This window comes from Falco punctatus, assembly GCF_963210335.1.
Source record: "Falco punctatus genome assembly, chromosome: 6".
NCBI classification, from domain to species: domain Eukaryota; kingdom Metazoa; phylum Chordata; class Aves; order Falconiformes; family Falconidae; genus Falco; species Falco punctatus.
In genome coordinates, this window is record NC_137585.1 from 86234724 (window position 1) to 86247924 (window position 13201).

Genomic DNA, 13201 nt, shown 5'->3' on the forward strand with positions numbered 1-13201 from the left:
GTATTCTGATTGGCTTCTGGAGATTTCAAGCCATAGCATGTTCCTGGCATAAGATCAAGTGTCACATATTGGATGCTCACCACATGTAAAATACCAGGATGCCAACTGCTTTTCATTTAGCCAAGCAACGTATTGGCCCTCTCCCAGCAGCTGGCTGATACCCATTCAAAATTCACAGGTTGGTGGGACTGTGATCTCAGCAATCTTTTCTTCCTCATTTTGCTTAATTTTTTGCTCATGGCTTTTTCACCCTCTTCCTTCTTTCACTTATGGTTTGTAGTTTTCTTCCTTTTTCTTTTGTATGTGTGTGTGCATGTCTTCTACGCTTCTGTACTCCAGAATCCCTTGTTTCTTCCTTTTTTTTTCATTTTCTTTTTTCCTTCTCTTTTCCTTCCCTCTTTTAATTTATTGTGTCTTTTTTTTCTTGTTCCTTTACCTTCCCTTCATTTTCTTCTTAAATTTTGCTATCTCATTCCCTCAATTTCTCCTTTGCAAATCAATCCAATCTGATATACACACAAAATTTATTAAACATACATTGTCATATATTATCAATATATGTATGATATGCGTATTATCTGGATAGAGTGTTGTGATATGTTATGGTTTGAAACCAACAGCTTTAAACATCCTTCACTTTGGGGGTTTAATCCTTCTAGCCATTACTCTTTGTTCTTCTGATAAGACCAAACTGTCAATTGCAGAGTACAATCACTGCCGACTTCTGCCAGTTCCCTAGGGTTATGTGCTAGTTTTCTTAAATTCTTTCTTAAAGAAAAAACATATTTTTTTTTAGTCATTACAACATTGATTAATTTAATATCATTCCTTATGAGGCTAACATTAATGCTAATGCAGATTCATATGTAATCTCTTTTCAAAACAGACTGGAGTTATGCAGTGACTTATGCCAGTATATTTGCCCCAAAATATTTTTTTTAAAATTTATATTTTATTAAAATATATTTTAATATATTATATAAAATATATAATGTATAAATATTATTTTATATTGAAATATAATGCATGTACTATAATGTAAATGTTAACATTATATTAAAATATTATTATATAAAATACATAATTGTATATAAAATCTGGAGTGTTCTATATAACCCATCTTGCATTTATTCCATAGGAAAAAAAAAAACCTAAGCCCAGTCAAGTACATTTGAATACTGCACTTCCTTATGTCTTTTGCAATTAAAGCTTTTAGGACAAATCCAGAGCCACTGCAACTTTCACGTACTCTATTTCAATTAGGATAGCTGCAGCTCTGTTAACTGCCTATGGCAAAAAACTCCTGTCTTCTCTAGTCCTAGGAGGTCATAAAATGATTGTACTGCCCCTATTACGCAATTCCACACACCATTTCAACAGTATAGTTATAAGATACCCACCATCTTCCTCACAGCATTTACTTCATATTATAAATTTTTTAAGTAAGTTTTCTTTGCATTATTCAATAAATATTGACTGCTTGAAGCTGTATGATTAATGAGCGAAACAATGCTATGTTGGGAATGAGGCTGATCCCTGAGGTGCCATATCTCATAATATCCTGCCTGAAGTTGAATAAATCTATTGAGGATTCTTATTAGAATCTTGTTCATATAAGCTCTATAGAACTGATCCTGTGAATCCTAAATTTTTTGAAGGCCTTTATCCACTATTCTTACAATCATCAGAAATCATAATTAGACAATTGAGAAATATTGTTCTTAAAGTCTCAACAGCAATCAAGTTTCTGGAAGCTTGAGAAGGAGGAAGCTACAATCAAGATGAAATCTTTGCTTCTTAGAATGAATGGTATTTGAAAGAGTGTTTTCAGACAGGCACATTTCTAGAATTCTCCTGAATTTGAGTAGGGCTCAGCTCAGTCTAGGTGAAGGAGTCAGGGTCAACAGGCCCACTTTGGACTCATATGCAACATGAACCTTTTATTAGTATTTTTTTATAAAGACTGTCATATGTATTTTGAATGCCCTCTTGAGTAGTCATAATTTACCTTGCAATATAGTTTAACATGAGGTCATTTCTATACTGGACCATCTACGTATTTAGTGGCAGCATGTTTTACCAGCTGCTACACTCTGAACAGCTAAGTACATCTGCACACTGCCTGTATTGTTTATTCTATTATACTATTGAGGAGATAATACAATATATAATAATATAATTATATTATTCTATTTTATTTAGGAGAAAGTTAAGGCAAACTAGCTGTTTAGAGCCTTTCATTCTACTTCTTAAAGCCTGAATATCATATAAAACCATCCAAGATAACAAGTTTTTAAAAATAATCGTAGTAGTCATCAAACTAAAGAATCTGGACAAATCTTTTTGGGAAACAGGGACCAAAAATGTTGATTTAAATTACACCATTCTTTCCTATAGCACTATCATTTGGTTATAGATACTGTGGTGAAAAATTGGGGATAACAAACTACAACAACTACCTTACCCCTCCAAAAAACTTTCATCTCGTCTACTGTTACCATCAAACACAAAGCCAGTCTGGATGAACATTTTGTCCAGAAGTAATCTGTAAATCTGCTATTGCCTTCTGCTATTGCCTCTCACTTGATCATTGCCTTTCAGACCTAGCAAATTAAATGGAGGATTAAATATGAAGTAAAATTTCTCACAGGACCCTTTCTTCTGCTTCTCCTTCACCTGAAAGTGAGGTACATATGTGCAAAACTGTCCTAACCTTAAGTACAATGTCTTCTAAGTCTCCTTGCTATAATCTCAGTGACTGAAGCAAATCACTCTTCATCATGAAGGCTTTAAAAAAGAGAAGATGGTAACTGTGAAAGAGTTGACTCTACTATTCCTCTCCTGTAGGAAGCGTGGGAGAAAGAAGAGGGGAAAAAAAAGAAAGTAGTAGCTGTTGTAAGTGATTGTCTCAAAAATGCTTCATATATGAATGAGCAAAAGGAGTATGAGATCAGTAGTAAAAAAAAAAAAGTTACTAGGAAAAAAATATGTACATTAGCCATTTAATTTGAACATCTACAAAGTAGATGGCTGTATCTGAGCTAGTCATCCTTGTATCCCTTTATAGTCACTCACTGGAGAAAAATAGGAACCTCTAAGTTATGATTCATGTGATCTATTTTTAGGTTTCTACATAAGGATGAGGATGAGATATGACAGAAACTCCCTATTTTTATCTTTCAACTATAAAGGGAGTCTTAACAGCTACATTTCATATGATTATGTCTATACTATAAATGTCTAATGTGATATCAGTACATAATAGTGGAAAAGGTGGAATAGTACATAAATCGCAAGTTCCTTCAAATAAGGGGATAATTAGGGTAAGGGGCTGGGGGGTAGGAGTGGAAAAAGAAAAGATTCCTGCAGACACAGACATGCAAAAGCACTTGAGCAGATGGTGGTGGAAGATCAGCCAGAACTCCATATATCTACATGGCCAAGTGAATGTGCTGATCAACCCTCCTTCCTTTTCTGGTACACAAGTATTCAATCAGAACAGAACTATCATTCTGCTAATGTATTAATAGATTTACCATTTAAAATGAAACAAAACCAAACCCAAAAAACTGTTGTCAGAATTTCCCATCCTTTTACTGATCATAATTCTGGTTCTTCCAGGTCAAGATCTGTAGGCATGTGACTGCAGTGTCTTGTAAGGAATCATGCACTAATCAAATTCAAGACTATGGTATTCCCAGCATATTGAACTTGCAGTTATCTTAGTTTAAGGAGAATACTTGCCAGCAAGACATTGCACATATGATACTGAAATAGAAATAAAGAATACTAGTGCAACAATTAGAGGAACAGAAAAAGAATCAAACCATTTTCTGCTCTAAGAAATGTTTTGGTATTTAATATGGCAGTCCTACACAGACATCTTGTTAGATTCAAACAAAACTATTTCTAAATTGCAAAACTTTAACCCACCAAAATGTTCCAACATTTTTACAATGCACCAATATTTTCTTGCTATTTTCTTCCCTGCAGCAGTTGAAATTCTATCTGTGTGGTTAAATCTTAAACCATTATAATTTTTAAAGCTGTATATTTTCCTATCAATGATGTTAATGAGGTTTGGGCAAGGCTGTCTCCTCAGCATCCATAATTAACATTATTTCCTTAAAGCAGCAAGAAATGGCAGAAAGCAAGGGTAATAAGGACACATCTAAGGAAAAGGGTACTGGAAAGGGAGCGGAGTGAAAAAGGAGAAGGTGGTGCAAGACAGAGAAGGGTAGATGAATCCAAATATCTTGTTCATTCTTCCACTCAAGGCAAATTTTGAAGACCTTAACCAAAGGTATTTTTATAATTAACAATCTCTCTATTTTTCAGCATAACACATCAGCTGGCTATGCACCCAAGTCTCATTTCTTTGCAGTGTTTTATGGTGGTGGTCTATCCTTGCAGATAATAAAATGCCATCCAATCTACTTACCAGAGCAGCTTACTTTAATTATGAAATCTCAGTATTAGTTCTATTCTTACTTTTTTGCTGGCTTTTAGGTGTATGTTCTTTCATCTACCCAAAAGAGTTGTTTAACTTCCTGCCCTGGTTTCAGCTGGGGCTGAGTTAATTTTCCTCTTAATAGCTGGTGCAGGCTCTGTTTTGAATTTGGTGTGAGAACAGCGTTGACAGCACATGGATGGTTCTAGTTGTTGCTGGGTGATGTTTGTACTAAGTCAAGGACTTCTCAGTTTCTTGGGCCCTGCCAGTGAGAGGGCTGGGGGGAGGGGACACAGCCAGGAGAGGTGACCCAAACTGGCAAAAGGGATATTCCATACCATATGATGTCATGCTGAGTATATATAAGCTGAGGGAAGAAGAAGGAGGAAGCGGGAGGACATTCAGCGTTGTGGCGTTTGTCTTCCCAGGTCACCGTTACGTGTGACGGAGCCCTGCTGTCCTGCGGATGGCTGAGCACCTGCCTGCCCATGGGGAGTGGTGGATGAATTCTTGTTTTGCTTTGCTTGTGCACGTCACTTTCGCTTTACCTATTAAACTGTCTTTATCCAAACCCACACATTTTCTCACTTTACCCTTCCAGTTCTTTCCCCCATCCTGCTGTGGGGGAAGTGAGTGAGCAGCTGCGTGGTACTTAGTTATGGGCTGGGGTTAAGCCACAACACTTCCAAAGGTAGTGGCAAGAATGGCAAAAGCAATATGAAAGTGTCATTGAGGAAGAAATGCAGATATGCTGATTTGGACTATAAACCATGAATGGACTTACACTGACTTCATCTCCCAACTATCTAAAATCCAGTTAAAGCGTGTTATTTCAAAATAGAGAAGTGCATGAGTTAGAGTTAAGATTAGCTATCTTCTCATCTTGACGGGCAACTATTCTAGCCCTCTGTTTCCTCTTTTTTTTAAAAAATGCACTGTATAAAATCCATTTATGTTTTTTTTTAGCAGAGCATATATAATTCATATTCTCAGTGTACCATATGTGATCATTGACTGTGTTAAATGGATGAAGGAATACGTGAGTAACTTTTATGCACTGAATAAAACAGTAGTGCGTAATATACAATGCAATGACAAATCATCTATTTCAGAAAACAAGCAGACAGAAATATTACGAAAATTATTGAACTCACAAAAAGCTTAAGCATATGCTTTTTGGGGAGAGACATATTTGTATATAGTATTTACTGGAAAATATCAGCTCTTATACTTAAAGTCTCAGAGTTACATTTCAATTCACATCAGAACACGTATAAAATTTAAGGATGGTAATATATTCTGCAAATAAATCTTTGTCCAGTTACTTCCAGACATGGATATGTATTTTACTACAAGTATTCAAAATTACTGCAGAATCTGTTTTTTCCTTTTCTTTCTTTCTTTCTTTCTTGCTTCCTTCCTTCCTTCCTTCTTTCCTTCCTTCTTTCCTTTCTTTAGATTATTTCAAGGTTATCAACCATTCTATTACACTCATTTAAACGGTTAGTCAGCTGAATCTGCTGATCAGTATTTTCTGCAGTATTTTCTTGACACTGTTTACAGTAATGGCTTCTGAGGAAGTTTCTAGTGTACAGCATACATTCATCACTTTCCCAGAAGCTCAAATATACTCTCTACCAGCATTAATGTTCTCTGCCAAACAAACTGATTATTTCTAATTGGAATGCATTCACAAAGTATCACTGTGTTTGGCACTAATTGACACTTCTGTTACATCATCAGCTGAGAGGTTAAGGACAGTTCAAAGACTTAAACTATCCTTTAATTTCTAAGATGTTTCCTACCTGTCAGAATTTGAGTGCATGAGCAAAGTAAGACAGGTTTCTAGTTGATAAACAAAGAACTTAAGACTGTGAGTTTTTCAAGTAATTTTGCAAATTTTCAAATAAGTTTGCCAAAATTATATTTTAACACACACCCCTACCCCAGAAAGGAAACCCTTCCATCTCCCCACAAACCCTTAAATGTTCTGAGTTTCTAGAGGAGATGAAGATCCACATGGAAAATGAAATTCTGTCAGTTTTACTTTATGTCTATGAAGTTATACTTTTTTTTTTTTTTTTTTTTTTTTTTTTTTTTTTTTTAAATACATTTAAATATACCCACTGATGGGTATTTGAGCCCTGAAGATTGTACATGCAGTGGCCAAAATGTTTTATTCTGGACAAGAATAAGTGAAGTATGACATATGTACAGAAATGGAAATACGGAGGTCTCTTATTTTAAAAAGATCCTCTTCCATCCATAGAGATATTTTTAATAATTGAGCTGTTACAAGATGTTATGAAAGGCATGAACTTGCAATTTAACGATGCAGTGTAAATCACAGTTTGAGTGCTGTGGGATTTCATCTGATGATCCACAATTCATGAGCCATTTGTTTCAGTAAATCTCCTTGATATATCAGTTCATAAGTGCCATGATGTGCCATTATAAAGCATTGTCAAAGGGTCTGTGGAAACACCCCTACAAATGGCAAAGAATCTGATTATCCTTAAGGGTTCAAAGATCCCTACTTCTGCTGTTGCTCTGTGTACCATTCATTATAGTTTCATAGTCTAATGTTTTATTACATACAAAATTGTAATTAATGGGGTGGTTATTTTTCAAGGAAGGATGCAACTATTGTCATTATATAGTATTTTTTTTTCCACAGTAAATGTAATTAACACAGAATTATATGTGACAATATAGAGCTAGGTGATAGTAAAGCAGATGATACAACAGGTGAAGAATGTTCAGCACAAGCAGGAGAAAATACAGGTTTCATATTCAAAATCACATATTAGTCTAGAGAGCAGGAGGCTCAGGGGGGATCTTGTTGCTCTCTACAACTGCCTGAAAGGAGGTTGTAGGCAGGTGGGGTAGGTCTCTTCTCCCAAGTAATAAGCAATAGGAAAAAAGGAAATGGCCTCCAGTTACACTAGGGGAGGTTTACATTGGATATTAGGAAAAAATGCTTCACTGACAGGTTGGTCAAGCATTGGAACAGGCTGCCCAGGGAAGTGGTGGCATCACCATCCCTGGAGGTCTTTAAAAAATACTTAGATGCAGTGCTTAGTGATGGACTTGGCAGTCCTGGGTTAACAGCTGGATTTGATGATCTCAAAGGTCTTTTCCAATCTAAATGATTCTATACCCAAAAGAAGACCACGTATCTCCCATGCAAAGAAGAAGCAGAAGGCATAAAGAAACACCAGAAAGATGTTGTTGCATTTGTTAATAGTGATGTAAGAGAGGCAAAGAGAGAATTAGTAACAAATGAATCATAAAAAAACATTCTCCAAGGGAATTACCACACCTGTAAAGAAAGAGTAACACTTTGGAAAGAAAAAAATGGCCGCATGATGTGAAAGGGATCATGTTTTAATAACAATAAAGACTGATACACTTTCATAAGAAAAAAACATATCTTCCAATGCACCAGGAGAGTTCAATCTACCTAATTCTGTTTCTAGCTTTCTAGACTCTTTCCATTTGTTGTGCTACTTTGTGGCTGCTTTACATTTTTGTTACATTTCATTTGCATTAAAATTCTTTTAAAAGGAAGTGTCAGATGTGTCGGTTTAGTTTTCACAGACCTTTTTATATATGAGTAAACTCCTATCTTGCGATCAGTTGTGTGCACACTCACAAATTAGCAGGCCCAAGTTAATTTATCTGCCCTCCTGTAAAAGCAGAAAATTTAGATTTACTGTGTAGTAAATAAATTGCAGTTCATTTATTATAGCTGTCCCAAGATATCTTCCCTAACTCAAAAGTAAGACTGTTGTCAGAAAAGCCATAAACTAGACTTACTTTTAGTTGTGGGCAGTAGCAGTAACTTCATGATGGATATTCATACTTGCTAATTGCATCTGCTACATTGCACTGTCTCCCATAACATCCCCATTGACAAACATATAAATGAACAGTGAGGCAGATTGAAAACTGGTTGAATTGCCAGGCCCAAAGAGTTGTGATACGAGGCACAAAGTCCAGTTGGAGACCCATTACAATGGCATACCCCTGGAATCAATGATGATATTGGTAATGATTAACATCTTCATTGATGACCTTGATAAGGAGGCAGAAAGCACCCTCAGGAAGTCTGCAGATGATACAAACCTGTGAGGAATGGTTGGTACACCATAGGGCTGTGCTGCCATTCAGAGGGTCCTTTAAGGGCTGGCAAAATGGGCCAACAGAAATCCCATGAATTTCAACAAAGGGAAATGTCAAGTCCAGCACCTGGGGAGGAACAACACCACAAACTGGTACAGGGTGGGGACTAACTGGGTTGGCAGAAAAGGACTGGGAGTTCTGGTGGACAGCAAGTCGACCATAAGCTGTCAATGTGCCCTTGCTATAAGGAAGGCTAATGGGATCCTGTGCTGCATTAGGAGGATTGTTGCCATCAGGTCAAGGGAAGTTATCCTTACCCTCTACTCAGCGTTGGTGAGACATATCTGGAGTATTGTGTTCAGTTCTGGGCTTTCCAGTGGAAGAGACATAGGGAGCAACTGGAGACAGACCAGAAAACAGCCACTAAGATGATTATGGGACTGGAAGATCTCTCCCATGCAGAAAGTGTGAGAGCTGAAACTGTTTTGCCTAGAGAAGACTCAGAAGAAGAAAGCTCAGAGGAGGATCTCATCAGTGTGTATAAATAAGTGTTTTGGTGGGACAGTAAAGATAGAGCCAGGCTCTTTTCACTAGTGCCTGCTGACAAGGCAAGAGGCAATGAATGCTAGCTGGAATACAGAAATTCCATTTAAACAGAAGAAAAAACTTTTTGGTGTGAAGGTGATCAAACACTGGACCAGTTTACCCAGAGTTTATGGAGTGTCTATTCCTGGGGATGGTCAAGACCAGACTGGACATTGTTCTCAGCAATGTGTTGTAGTGGCTTCTGCTTTGAGCATGGTGGTTAGACTACAGACCTCCAGAGGTTCCTACCAAGGTCAACAGTTCTACTGTGATTCTGTGAAATTGTTCTTTGAGTCATTTCTTCTCTGATCCAGTAATTTTGGGTAATTTTAGACTGTGGTCTTTATTTGCCTTGTAGCAAAATTCTTCTTGAACTCTGTTATAAAGGTTCCATCACCAAGCAGAATTCAGAAATTAATCTTTCCATTGAAGTTATTGGAGAGTACTATGTGGTAGGAAACACAAGTTTCAAACAACAGCTGTGTCAGACAAGTGAATGGAAGAAGTTGAAAATAATCTTGCCTATGTAAGATTGTGTGAAGCATTTGAAACCTAAAAAAAACATTTTCATAATCTGTTTACTAGTTTAGGTTTGAATAACAAAATAAACATTTCAAAGGAAGTGGTAAAGCGAAACCAGACTGTCAGTATCCAACTCTAAATGGCAAACAAGATCAGACTTGCAGTTTGTTTAGTCTAGGGGAAACATTTTGTGTACGATGGTAATGCTGTTGGAACTACGGACTGCATAGGGGTTGTGATGAGTTGAAATTTGCTGGCTGCATGATGTCCACGAAGCTGCTCTCTCATTCCCTCTGCTTAGCAGGACAGAGGGAGAAAATATGATTGAAAAGCTGGTGGGTCAAGATAAGGACAGGGAGATCATTCACCAATTTCTGTCACAGGCGAAACAAAATTTAATTGGGGAAAATTAATTTAATTTTATTGTCCATTAATGACAGAGTAGGGCAGTGATGAAATAAAACCCCCAAACCTCAAAAGCCACCCTCCCCTCGCCCTGCTTTTTACCCAGGCTTATATTCATTCCTGTCTCTTCCACCTCCTTTCCCTTGAGCAGTGCAGGGGGATGAAGAATGGGGATTGTGGTCTGTTCATAACACTTCATCTTTGCCACTCCTTCCTCCTCAGGCTTTTCCTCTGCTCCATCGTGGGGTCCCTCCCATGGGATACAGTCCTTCCTGAACTGTTTTAACGTGGGTCCTTCCCACAGGCTGCAGTTCTTCAAGATCTGCTTGAGCATGGGTCCTCTCTGTGGGGTAAAGTTCATCAGGAACAGACTGCTCCAGCATGGGTCACCCACAGGCCACAGTTCCTGTTGGAAAACCTGCTCTAGTACGGACTTTCCACAGGCTGCAGCTTCCTTCAGGGCATCTGCTCTGGCATGAGGTCTCCCTTGAGCTGCAGTGTGGATATCTGCTTTGATGTGGTCCTCTGTGGACTGCAGGGGGTCAACCTGGGTCACCATGGTCTTCTCCATGGGCTGAAAGGGAATATCTGTTCTAGGGCCTGGAGCACATCCTCTACCCTCCTTCTTCTCTGACCTTGGTGTCTACATAGTTCTCTCTCTCTCATTTTCTCACTTTTCTCTTACAGCTGTTGCACAGGGTTTTTTTAGTTTTTAAAAAATACCTTATCACAGAGGAGCGACCAGCATCACTGATAGGCTCAGTTTTGGTAAGCAGCTGGTCTGTCTTGGAACTGGCTGGAACTGTCTCTGACACAGGCACAGCTCCTAGTGTCTTCTGACAGAAGCCACCTCTGCAGCTACTCTGCTCCCAAAGCCTTGCCATGTAAACCCAGTACAGGGCACTGACAGTTCTTAAGAACTGACAGTTCTGTGAACACATACCATCTGGTAGTCAGATCTGCCCATGTCAGAAGAGGGCTGGCCAGTGAAATCTTCCATTTAGCAACATCAGGCTGTACCACAGCACTGCATCTGCAATTCAACAGCTTCCTCCTTCTTCATTCCATCACTCAATACATGGAAGCCGTTTCAACAGCTATACCATATTTGTTTGCATGTTCCTTTTTCTACAGCATACAGAAGTTTATGCTGGGACACTTAGGCTGACTGGATGGCTGGCTACCCCAGACCAGTGGGTCTCCCAGTTGCCCAGGCAGTATGTCCAGCCTGACTGGCGGTATATGTTCACAGTGAACTGATGCATTTTTACACGACCAAGCCACTGCCCTCTTGTGTAGATCTGCACTAATTTGCTTTATTATCACACATCCTAGTTCAAGTGTCTTATCTCTCTTGTCCAGCAATGTACTTAAACATGCCTAACTTTAAGACCAGGATTAATGAAGTTCCCTGAATAAGACTATTCATATTTTAAAACATTCATGTATGCTTGAATCAGGGTCCAAATGTTTCAGCTATTCCTCTTTAGATTGTTTTTGGATTGGATCAAATCATGTTCTCATGAGCCTCATGAGTAATCATATAATCATGAATCATGCATTCAACAAAACAGGACAAATCATCAGCTTTGTTATGCAGATAGATCATCTGACTAGCTCTAGATGTTTCTGAATGAATAACTGATTCTTGCCCACTATCCACTGTTGTTACCTAGTCTGCTTTTTTCTTGCCTCTATAGTCCTCTGTTAACTGGACTATAAAGGCCATTCTACCCAATCAGGTCTTATGGATAAGCCTATATCTTTTAAAATAGTAAGAGACTTGTATTTAAACCACTGGAAAAAAAAAAAAAAAAAAAAAAAAAAAAAAAAAAAAAAAAAAAACCAAAAAACCCACAACCTATGGAAAACAGCAATGACACATGAGGTTTGGCAGATGGGGACATTATAGAAGGATGCCTCCTTTTCTGAGACTTCACAGAGTTTCTCACTTTTTATAGTGAGTCAAAGTTCTGCTTCTGTGGGAGAAACTGTTGTATATAGTACTCTGATTTAAAAATGCCACAGATGTCAGCAAAGAAATCAGTATTGCTTTGTGCAGATTTTTCTCTGGCTCTGCATTTGCACCAACCCTCTGCCTACTCCTCAAATTGCCGGTAACTCCCAGACTCAGTTTGATTTCTGATCTTGTGAGTCCAGCAGTAGGATCTTTTAATTCTATATACTTTTTTTTTTTTTCTCAAATATGTCCTCCTTGGGTTTCTTGTCAGAGTTTTCATGTCACTGCTTTATATTTTGAGGTTGAAGGGCATCCTTTGGCCCAGGTTTTGTTTTCCACATCCTCACATATATCATTCTCAATGGATCAGGGTTCCTTTGTAAACTGCATTGTTTCCTCTATTAATTTTAAATCTTGCTTAAAATGATCGTCTTTTTTTATACACATATCTTCGTGCTAGACTTTACCCACCTTCAAAAGCCATGGCAATAATTACACACAAAAGAATAATCAAAAGAGGCCATGCTTTATGCAGAACAGCGTTTTTTTTCTGTTTGGTGCTATGTGAACAGCTAAACTAGTATGAAACACTGACTACTGAGAGACCACTGCAGAAAAGGTCAGTGCTTCTTTTTTTCCCCAGTGTTTCTTTTTTTTTTTTTCCTTGATGTCCCATTTACCTTTGACCAGCAGCATCCGACAGTTTGGATTTATCAGAGGCACTCAGAGTAGAACAGCTCTGTGTCACTGTGTCTTCCTGCTATCAAAGGAGCTGGGCGTAGAAGAAAACAGTTTCCAGGGCATTGTGACCGTATTCGAGCTGGCAGAGTGCCAGCAGAGAGCAAAACTAACAGGTCTTTTATTACAAATGCTGTACAACAGTGAAGAGCTATCCCTCTTTACAAAATAGCAACTCTGCTGATATGCTGTGCCACTGCTGCATAAATAATTTAAAATCATAAAAAGTAAATACGAAAATGTGCCAACAAATCCTTTCTTTTTGTATGTCTGCGTTAATTATTGATTGTCAGCTATGCTCATTTGCAAAAGAAATAAAATAAATAATTTGACCCACTTGCAGGTGTTTCACCTTCAGCCTCAGAGAAAACTGCTAGTCCCTCTGCAATAATATGTCTGCTCTCAGCTCCTCCTAC

At 38.0% G+C, this 13201-nt stretch overlaps 1 long non-coding RNA gene across 1 annotated transcript in view; it reads right to left on the minus strand.

Annotated features, from left to right (window-relative positions):
- LOC308066562 overlaps positions 1–13201 on the minus strand; it is a 57570-nt gene that overhangs the window by 14534 nt on the left and 29835 nt on the right. The window lies entirely within an intron of this gene.